Source organism: Salmo salar, chromosome ssa17 (assembly GCF_905237065.1).
Source record: "Salmo salar chromosome ssa17, Ssal_v3.1, whole genome shotgun sequence".
NCBI lineage: Eukaryota > Metazoa > Chordata > Actinopteri > Salmoniformes > Salmonidae > Salmo > Salmo salar.
In genome coordinates, this window is record NC_059458.1 from 86,040,997 (window position 1) to 86,050,370 (window position 9,374).

The 9,374-nt window shown below is 44.6% G+C and overlaps 1 pseudogene; it reads right to left on the reverse strand.

The window, feature by feature from the left end:
- The window catches only part of LOC123728297 (rho GTPase-activating protein 8-like), a 124,181-nt pseudogene extending 115,072 nt beyond the window's left edge, over nucleotides 1–9,109 (reverse strand).
- Nucleotides 9,110–9,374: the final 265 nt, after the last annotated feature.

A 9,374-nucleotide genomic window follows, 5' to 3' on the forward strand; every position in this document is an offset into this window, starting at 1 on the left:
AGTACACCTGGGGGTTGACTGTGGGACCCTACCCAGTACACCTGGGGGTTGACTGTGGGACCCTACCCAGTACACCTGGAGGCTGACTGCACATACTGTAGGCCAGCTATAGATTCTAGGCCACTTAACATGATATAACCAAAGATTTGTGGTGTCCATTACTGGGGGTTTTACAGGAAACACTGTATGTAACAGGCTGACCACACCGCACACGACTCGAGCGACGCAAAATAAATCTACACATAATATGTTATTCAATCTTCACACCCACACTGCTCTCTCTCTTTACGCTTGATGCGCTGCAAGTCCCGCTTCTCCCATCTCCTCATTGGATGTTAGGAGCATATACCCACATGCCATCTCCTCATTGGTTGTTAGGAGCATATACCCACATGCCATCTCCTCATTGGATGTTAGGAGCGTATACCCACATGCCATCTCCTCATTGGATGTTAGGAGCATATACCCACATGCCATCTCCTCATTGGTTGTTAGGAGCATATACCCACATGCCATCTCCTCATTGGATGTTAGGATCATATACCCACATGCCGTCTCCTCATTGGATGTTAGGAGCATATACCATCTCCTCATTGGATGTTAGGAGCATATACCCACATGCCATCTCCTCATTGGATGTTAGGAGTATATACCATCTCCTCATTGGATGTTAGGAGCATATACCCACATGCCATCTCCTCATTGGATGTTAGGAGCATATACCCACATGCCATCTCCTCATTGGATGTTAGGAGCATATACCCACATGCCATCTCCTCATTGGATGTTAGGAGCATATACCCACATGCCATCTCCTCATTGGATGTTAGGAGCATATACCATCTCCTCATTGGATGTTAGGAGCATATACCCACATGCCATCTCCTCATTGGATGTTAGTAGCATATACCATCTCCTCATTGGATGTTAGGAGCATATACCCACGTGGGTGATTGAAAGATGAACTGAGGTCTCCAGTCCAGCTGGTGGTGATAATGCACCTTAAAGTTGTTTGCCAACCGCCATATAAAGTCCACAGAAGAAGACTGAAGAGGAGAGACGACTAGAAATGGTTGACTGGTTTTTTTATCTGTGGATTAATTGTCAGAGTAGAGGACCTTGTGCATTTCAGGTAAAATAACAACCCAATGTTTAATCCCGGTTTTGATATTTCCAGCTGCGTGTCCTGACAGCGTCTGGTGTGGGTGGACAACAACACACGGTCCGTTCTGCATGTTAGTTCAACTCTCTGGCGGCGGGTTGGTACGGGTTTAATGTAACGCCCAGTAATGGACAAACAAAGTCTTTGGTTATATCACATGATCTGGTTTACAATCTGTAATGAACTGTAGGAAGGTTTAACATCAGTTGAGTGGTGAATTTATAAAATGGTTACCCGGAGGATACAGAAATTATATAAACCTGTTGACAGGGATGATGGAAATGATCCCACTAAAGGAGAACAATCTTTTCCTCATCTACATTGCATGCTGGGAAAGGGTTTCATTTTTAAAAAATCAGCTTGTGTGCGACTCCTGTTGTTTTTGATCCAAGTAGCCACATAAGTAACTAGGCAAATATCAGAGGTAAAAGTTGGTTTTATATTTCATACATTCGAACAGACATTCGCTAAAAGCCATTTCAAAACGTATAAATCAATAACTAATTCACCGTTTGTCGCAGAAACATCAAACGATGTATGATTTATTCTATGAAATGTCTAGCTTACTCTCACAACTTTCGTTTTCAATGAAAAATTCCAGTTTTGAAGAAATAAATAAAATCTCAAATATTGCATTTTAAAAGATGAACAAATCAATAACTAATTCAGTGATTTTCACTTTTTTTCGGAGACAATATGCATTTATTTGCAATAACTTTTTAAAATAAATGTTTAATTTCAAGTGCAATTTGTTCTATATGAAATTAGACAATATTTACATAAAAATTGTACAATGTTTTCCATCTTAAATGGTATGCCAAAGTAATGTTTGTATTGTTAGTGCAACAGTTCCACATGTTAAAGTAGTTACAAGGCACAACAGTCATTTATATATATATATATTATATATATATAATTTAACAGCAAACAGGCCCCTTCAATTATTTTCTATTTTGTCTTTGTTGAAGTCCTTTGTCGTCATCCCCAAACAAGCTGAATGGTTTCCATCTCTGTGACAAACAGTGAATTAGTTATTGATTTTATAGATTTGATGTTTTTCTATCAAGTCAAAACTGGAATTTCTACTCAAAACCAAAAAAGTTGTAAAAGTATACTAGACATTTATAAAAAACAAATCATATCTAGCTTGATGATTCTGTGACAAACGGTGAATTAGTTATTGATTTTTTTACATTTTTAAATGTATTTTTTTGGTCGAATGCGTGATGAATGTGTGACTATAAAACCAACTTTACTTCAGTACAAAAGTCTCACGTCTTTCAATGTTTTCTCATAACACAGAATAACTAGACGACCTGAGCAGATGGGCTCCTGTTCTGTCCGTTCAGTTTAACATGCACAGTCTCCTACACACTATTATTCCTGTATTAAACCAGACTGGAACACAACTGGAAGAGAAGAATCCTTTATTAAATCCGGTAAAAAACGGACGAGACTACGGAAAAAGGCGTGAAGGACGGAAACATTCCGCGTGTGCGATTGATTCTCAACTACACCTGGACACAACTCCTTGATAACGGATTAAAATAACGTTAGTTTTCTAACTATTCTGACCCGAAACACAACATGAGAACAACGCCATGATCCTACTAAGAACAATGAAATATGACCCTTACCTCCGTAGCGGTTTGAATAGGAGACATGTTCTGCTCAGGTGTTTCTGGAACTAAACTTCCTCTTCCATGCTGACAGGGTAATGCGCATGCTCAAACAGAGTCCTCCTGTGGTATTCAATCAAACCAGTAGTCCGATATGGGGAAGAAAGAAAAAGTAGGAATTAAAAATGGTAAGAAAACGAAAGTAAGTCCAGTGTTATATTCTTCTTCTCCCCTGATTACAAGGAAGTGAATGTCTAAAAGACAGAAAATATTTGACTTTATAACAAGAAGGGGAAATGTAGATGGCTGTCTGAAATCTCCAAATATTGCAATTATATGCTGTCTCGATGGACAACTTGCTCAGCGGGACTTCAGGTTTATTATTCTATTTGTGCTAAAAGAGGTTGGTTGGTGGTGAAAGCAGGAAGTCTTCTATGTCTAACGATGAGTAGGCCCTCAGTAGGCTGCACTCTAGTGTATTTCATGACGACATTTTTTATTTTCTATTTGTTTTTCTACTGTATTATTGACTGTATGTTTGTTTTACTCCATGTGTAACTCTGTGTTGTTGTATGTTGTCACACTGCTTTGCTTTATCTTGGCCAGGTCGCAGTTTTAAATGAGAACTTGTTCTCAACTTGCCTACCTGGTTAAATAAAGGACTTGTTCTCAACTAGCCTACCTGGTTAAATAAAGGACTTGATCTCAACTAGCCTACCTGGTTAAATAAAGGACTTGTTCTCAACTAGCCTACCTGGTTAAATAAAGGTGAAATAAAAATAAAAAAATTTTTTGTCGAAGCTCATTTTTGCCATGTGGGTTTTATGCTAGCTAAAAATTCCCTCTTTGAAGTTGGTAGCTAAATGGAGAATTCATCTTTAGGAGGGCTGTTATATCCCGTCTACTACTCTTCATTCCTCCATGCTGTGTGTGTCCCGTGATCGCAGCTTTGGAAATAAAATGACTATCCATCCATTACTCCTTCCTGTGTCGACTCACGGACTGGAGGGACGGGACAAGGAAGGTCGCACCTACAGAAACATACCGGTCCTGTAGCCTATAGAAACATACTGGTCCTGTAGTCTACAGAAACATTCTGGTCCTGTAGCCTACAGAAACATACTGGTCCTGTAGCCTACAGAAACATACTGGTCCTGTAGCCTATAGAAACATACTGGTCCTGTAGCCTATAGAAACATTCTGGTCCTGTAGCCTATAGAAACATACTGGTCCTGTAGCCTATAGAAACATACTGGTCCTGTAGCCTATAGAAACATACTGGTCCTGTAGCCTATAGAAACATACTGGTCCTGTAGCCTACAGAAACATACCGGTCCTGTAGGCTATAGAAACATACTGGTCCTGTAGGCTATAGAAACATACTGGTCCTGTAGGCTATATAAACATACTGGTCCTGTAGCCTATAGAAACATTCTGGTCCTGTAGCCTATAGAAATATACTGGTCCTGTAGCCTACAGAAACATACTGGTCCTGTAGCCTACTGAAACATACTGGTCCTGTAGCCGATAGAAACATACTGGTCCTGTAGCCTATAGAAATATACTGGTCCTGTAGCCTACTGAAACATTCTGGTCCTGTAGCCTATAGAAACATACTGGTCCTGTAGCCTATAGAAACATACTGGTCCTGTAGCCTATAGAAATATACTGGTCCTGTAGCCTACTGAAACATTCTGGTCCTGTAGCCTATAGAAACATTCTGGTCCTGTAGCCTATAGAAACATACTGGTCCTGTAGCCTACAGAAACATTCTGGTCCTGTAGCCTACAGAAACATTCTGGCCCTGTAGGCTATAGAAACATACTGGCCCTGTAGGCTATAGAAACATTCTGGTCCTGTAGCCTATAGAAACATAGTGGTCCTATAGCCTACTGAAACATACTGGCCCTGTAGCCTACAGAAACATACTGGTCCTGTAGCCTGTAGAAACATACTGGTCCTGTAGCCTGTAGAAACATACTGGTCCTGTAGCCTACAGAAACATACTGGTCCTGTAGCCTACAGAAACATACTGGTCCTGTAGCCTACAGAAACATACTGGTCCTGTAGCCTATAGAAACATTCTGGTCCTGTAGCCTACAGAAACATTCTGGTCCTGTAGCCTACAGAAACATACTGGTCCTGTAGCCTATAGAAACATACTGGACCTGTAGCCTACAGAAACATACTGACTCTGTTCTCCATTGTATAGGATCAATACCATAACTCTACCTCTGTTGTATAGGATCAATACCATAACTCTACCTCTGTTTTCTGTTGTATAGGATCAATACCACAACTCTACCTCTGTTCTCCGTTGTATAGGATCAATACCATAACTCTACCTCTGTTGTATAGGATCAATACCATAACTCTACCTCTGTTGTATAGGATCAATACCATAACTCTACCTCTGTTCTCCGTTGTATAGGATCAATACCATAACTCTACCTCTGTTCTCCGTTGTATAGGATCAATACCATAACTCTACCTCTGTTCTCCGTTGTATAGGATCAATACCATAACTCTACCTCTGTTGTATAGGATCAATACCATAACTCTACCTCTGTTGTATAGGATCAATACCATAACTCTACCTCTGTTCTCCGTTGTATAGGATCAATACCATAACTCTACCTCTGTTCTCCGTTGTATAGGATCAATACCATAACTCTACCTCTGTTCTCCGTTGTATAGGATCAATACCATAACTCTACCTCTGTTGTATAGGATCAATACCATAACTCTACCTCTGTTGTATAGGATCAATACCATAACTCTACCTCTGTTCTCCGTTGTATAGGATCAATACCATAACTCTACCTCTGTTCTCTGTTGTATAGGATCAATACCATAACTCTACCTCTGTTGTATAGGATCAATACCATAACTCTACCTCTGTTCTCTGTTGTATAGGATCAATACCACAACTCTACCTCTGTTCTCTGTTGTATAGGATCAATACCATAACTCTACCTCTGTTCTCCGTTATATAGGATCAATACCATAACTCTACCTCTGTTGTATAGGATCAATACCACAACTCTACCTCTGGTCTCCGTTATATAGGATCAATACCACAACTCTACCTAGACTCTGGATATCATAACTGTGTTGGTTCAATGCCAAATATTTACCTTATTGTTCTGCTTGTATTACCCCAGTTTGTTTATCTATAGACCTACAGTAACCAACATTTACATTATTTTCTTTGCTAATATCGCACATTTCTCTTCTCTGCAATCCGACCTGACAGCCCGTCTGGCCCGTCTCCCTCTATCACCCAGCAGTGAGACGTTCTTCAGATCTGGCAGACCGTCTGGCCCGTCTCCCTCTATCACCCAGCAGTGAGACGTTCTTCAGATCTGGCAGACCGTCTGGCCCGTCTCCCTCTATCACCCAGCAGTGAGACGTTCTTCAGATCTGGCAGACCGTCTGGCCCGTCTCCCTCTATCACCCAGCAGTGAGACGTTCTTCAGATCTGGCAGACCGTCTGGCCCGTCTCCCTCTATCACCCAGCAGTGAGACGTTCTTCAGATCTGGCAGACCGTCTGGCCCGTCTCCCTCTATCACCCAGCAGTGAGACGTTCTTCAGATCTGGCAGACCGTCTGGCCCGTCTCCCTCTATCACCCAGCAGTGAGACGTTCTTCAGATCTGGCAGACCGTCTGGCCCGTCTCCCTCTATCACCCAGCAGTGAGACGTTCTTCAGATCTGGCAGACCGTCTGGCCCGTCTCCCTCTATCACCCAGCAGTGAGACGTTCTTCAGATCTGGCAGACCGTCTGGCCCGTCTCCCTCTATCACCCAGCAGTGAGACGTTCTTCAGATCTGGCAGACCGTCTGGCCCGTCTCCCTCTATCACCCAGCAGTGAGACGTTCTTCAGATCTGGCAGACCGTCTGGCCCGTCTCCCTCTATCACCCAGCAGTGAGACGTTCTTCAGATCTGGCAGACCGTCTGGCCCGTCTCCCTCTATCACCCAGCAGTGAGACGTTCTTCAGATCTGGCAGACCGTCTGGCCCGTCTCGCTCTATCACCCAGCAGTGAGACGTTCTTCAGATCTGGCAGACCGTCTGGCCCGTCTCCCTCTATCACCCAGCAGTGAGACGTTCTTCAGATCTGGCAGACCGTCTGGCCCGTCTCCCTCTATCACCCAGCAGTGAGACGTTCTTCAGATCTGGCAGACCGTCTGGCCCGTCTCCCTCTATCACCCAGCAGTGAGACGTTCTTCAGATCTGGCAGACCGTCTGGCCCGTCTCCCTCTATCACCCAGCAGTGAGACGTTCTTCAGATCTGGCAGACCGTCTGGCCCGTCTCCCTCTATCACCCAGCAGTGAGACGTTCTTCAGATCTGGCAGACCGTCTGGCCCGTCTCCCTCTATCACCCAGCAGTGAGACGTTCTTCAGATCTGGCAGACCGTCTGGCCCGTGTCAGTCAAATGTTCTCAGCTGTCCTCTGCTTCCAACCTTCTACTTCTTTAAATACCAGCCTCCTGTGCATCCATCTCTACCCTTTTTAATATCCTGGTCTTTCCCTGTGCAGTGATGGACAGCTGACTGATATCTCTCTGAAAAACTCTGTGTGTGTGTGTGTGTGTGTGTGTGTGTGTGTGTGTGTGTGTGTGTGTGTGTCTGTGTGTGTGTCCATTTTTCCCTGTGCCGTGATGGACAGCTGACTGATGTGTGTCAGTCTGACATTTTAACATTTTGACCATGTTCTGTTATAATATCCACCCTGCACAGCCAGAAGAGGACTGGCCACCCCTCATAGCCTGGTTCCTCTCTAGGTTTCTTCCTAGGTTTTTGGCCTTTCTAGGGAGTTTTTCCTAGGGAGTTTTTCCTAGCCACTGTGCTTCTACACCTGCATTGCTTGCTGTTTGGGGTTTTAGGCTGGGTTTCTGTACAGCACTTTGAGATATCAGCTGACGTACGAAGGGCTCTATAAATACATTTGATTTGATCTGTCTGTCCCCTATCCCCCTATCGGCCCTGGTTAAAAGAAGTGCACTATATAGGGAATAGGGTGTCATTTGGGAAGTAGATTTGAGCTATTGGAGGTGAGTCAGTCAGAGCGGACAGACGGACGGGCGGACAGACAGACAGACAGACAGACAGACAGACAGACAGACATTCGCATTAAAGAACAGGATGAGCTATCATCAGCCACTTCTTATAACCAATGTAGTGTAGTAGAGACCCCTACTGGTAAAACCTTCATCAGTGTAGTAGTGACCCCTACTGGTAAAACCTTTCCTTCTGTGATATAACAGGGATCACACATTGCTTCTGATTGCTGTTTCCTCACTGCCCGGAAAATGGGAAAAACATTTTGGTGAATAACGTCTGAAAATAAGTGACACGCGGTCAAAACATGAATACATAGATTGTTTTGATAACCAGGATCATAGACCAATGATGCTAAAAGATTATCACATGGTAAATTCACATGTGTTTTGTCTTTACACTCCCTGACATGGCTGTTCACATCCTGTCGTCTGGCAGCAGTCCTGTCGTCCGGCAACAGTCCTGTCGTCCGGCAGCAGTCCTGTCGTCCGGCAACAGTCCTGTCGTCTGGCAACAGTCCTGTCGTCCGGCAACAGTCCTGTCGTCCGGCAGCAGTCCTGTCGTCCGGCAACAGTCCTGTCGTCCGGCAGCAGTCCTGTCGTCCGGCAGCAGTCCTGTCGTCCGGCAGCAGTCCTGTCGTCCGGCAACAGTCCTGTCGTCCGGCAGCAGTCCTGTCGTCCGGCAGCAGTCCTGTCGTCCGGCAACAGTCCTGTCGTCCGGCAACAGTCCTGTCGTCTGGCAACAGTGCCATTCTCTGTCCTGTTCAGATCACTTCATGACAGGAATACATTGAACAGCATGACATTCTGATGCCCCTCGGAGCTGGCTGGGGTAAAATCTAGAGAAAGCCTGACACCCGGTGGAGGGATGAGGAACAGCACAGTGTTCAGTAGTGGGTTTGAATGGCTGGCTCCCTATTGGCTTACCATCTAGCCTGGGGACTGTTCTCCAAAACCATCAGCACTAGCTCAACACAAACACAAACACACACCAACACCCATGACACCTCATACCAGCCACGCCAAACTATAATTCCCCCCCAACACTCTCTGATTGGTACTGAGCTCCTAGACGATGCAGTGACATCAGAGACTTGCTCCACATGACCGTCCGCTAACCAATCCCAGCACAGCAAGCCGTAGAGCTCTGTGCCCACTGCCAACACACACCTGCACTATGGCTACGCTCCTCCTTCTGATGTCTGGACACATCCAGCTGAAACAGAACGCGTGGTTGATTCACCTGCACTGTGGCTACGCTCCTCCTTCTGATGTCTGGACACATCCAGCTGAAACAGAACGCGTGGTTGATTCACCTGCACTGTGGCTACGCTCCTCCTTCTGATGTCTGGACACATCCAGCTGAAACAGAACGCGTGGTTGATTCAGCCCTGGCTTAAAGCAGAGAGAGAGAGAGAGAGAGAGAGAGAGAGAGAGAGAGAGAGAGAGAGAGAGAGAGAGAGAGAGAGAGAGAGAGAGGTGGCTGAGAACCAGAATGTGTTTTTGTGTCTGACTCCGCCCACTGATCCT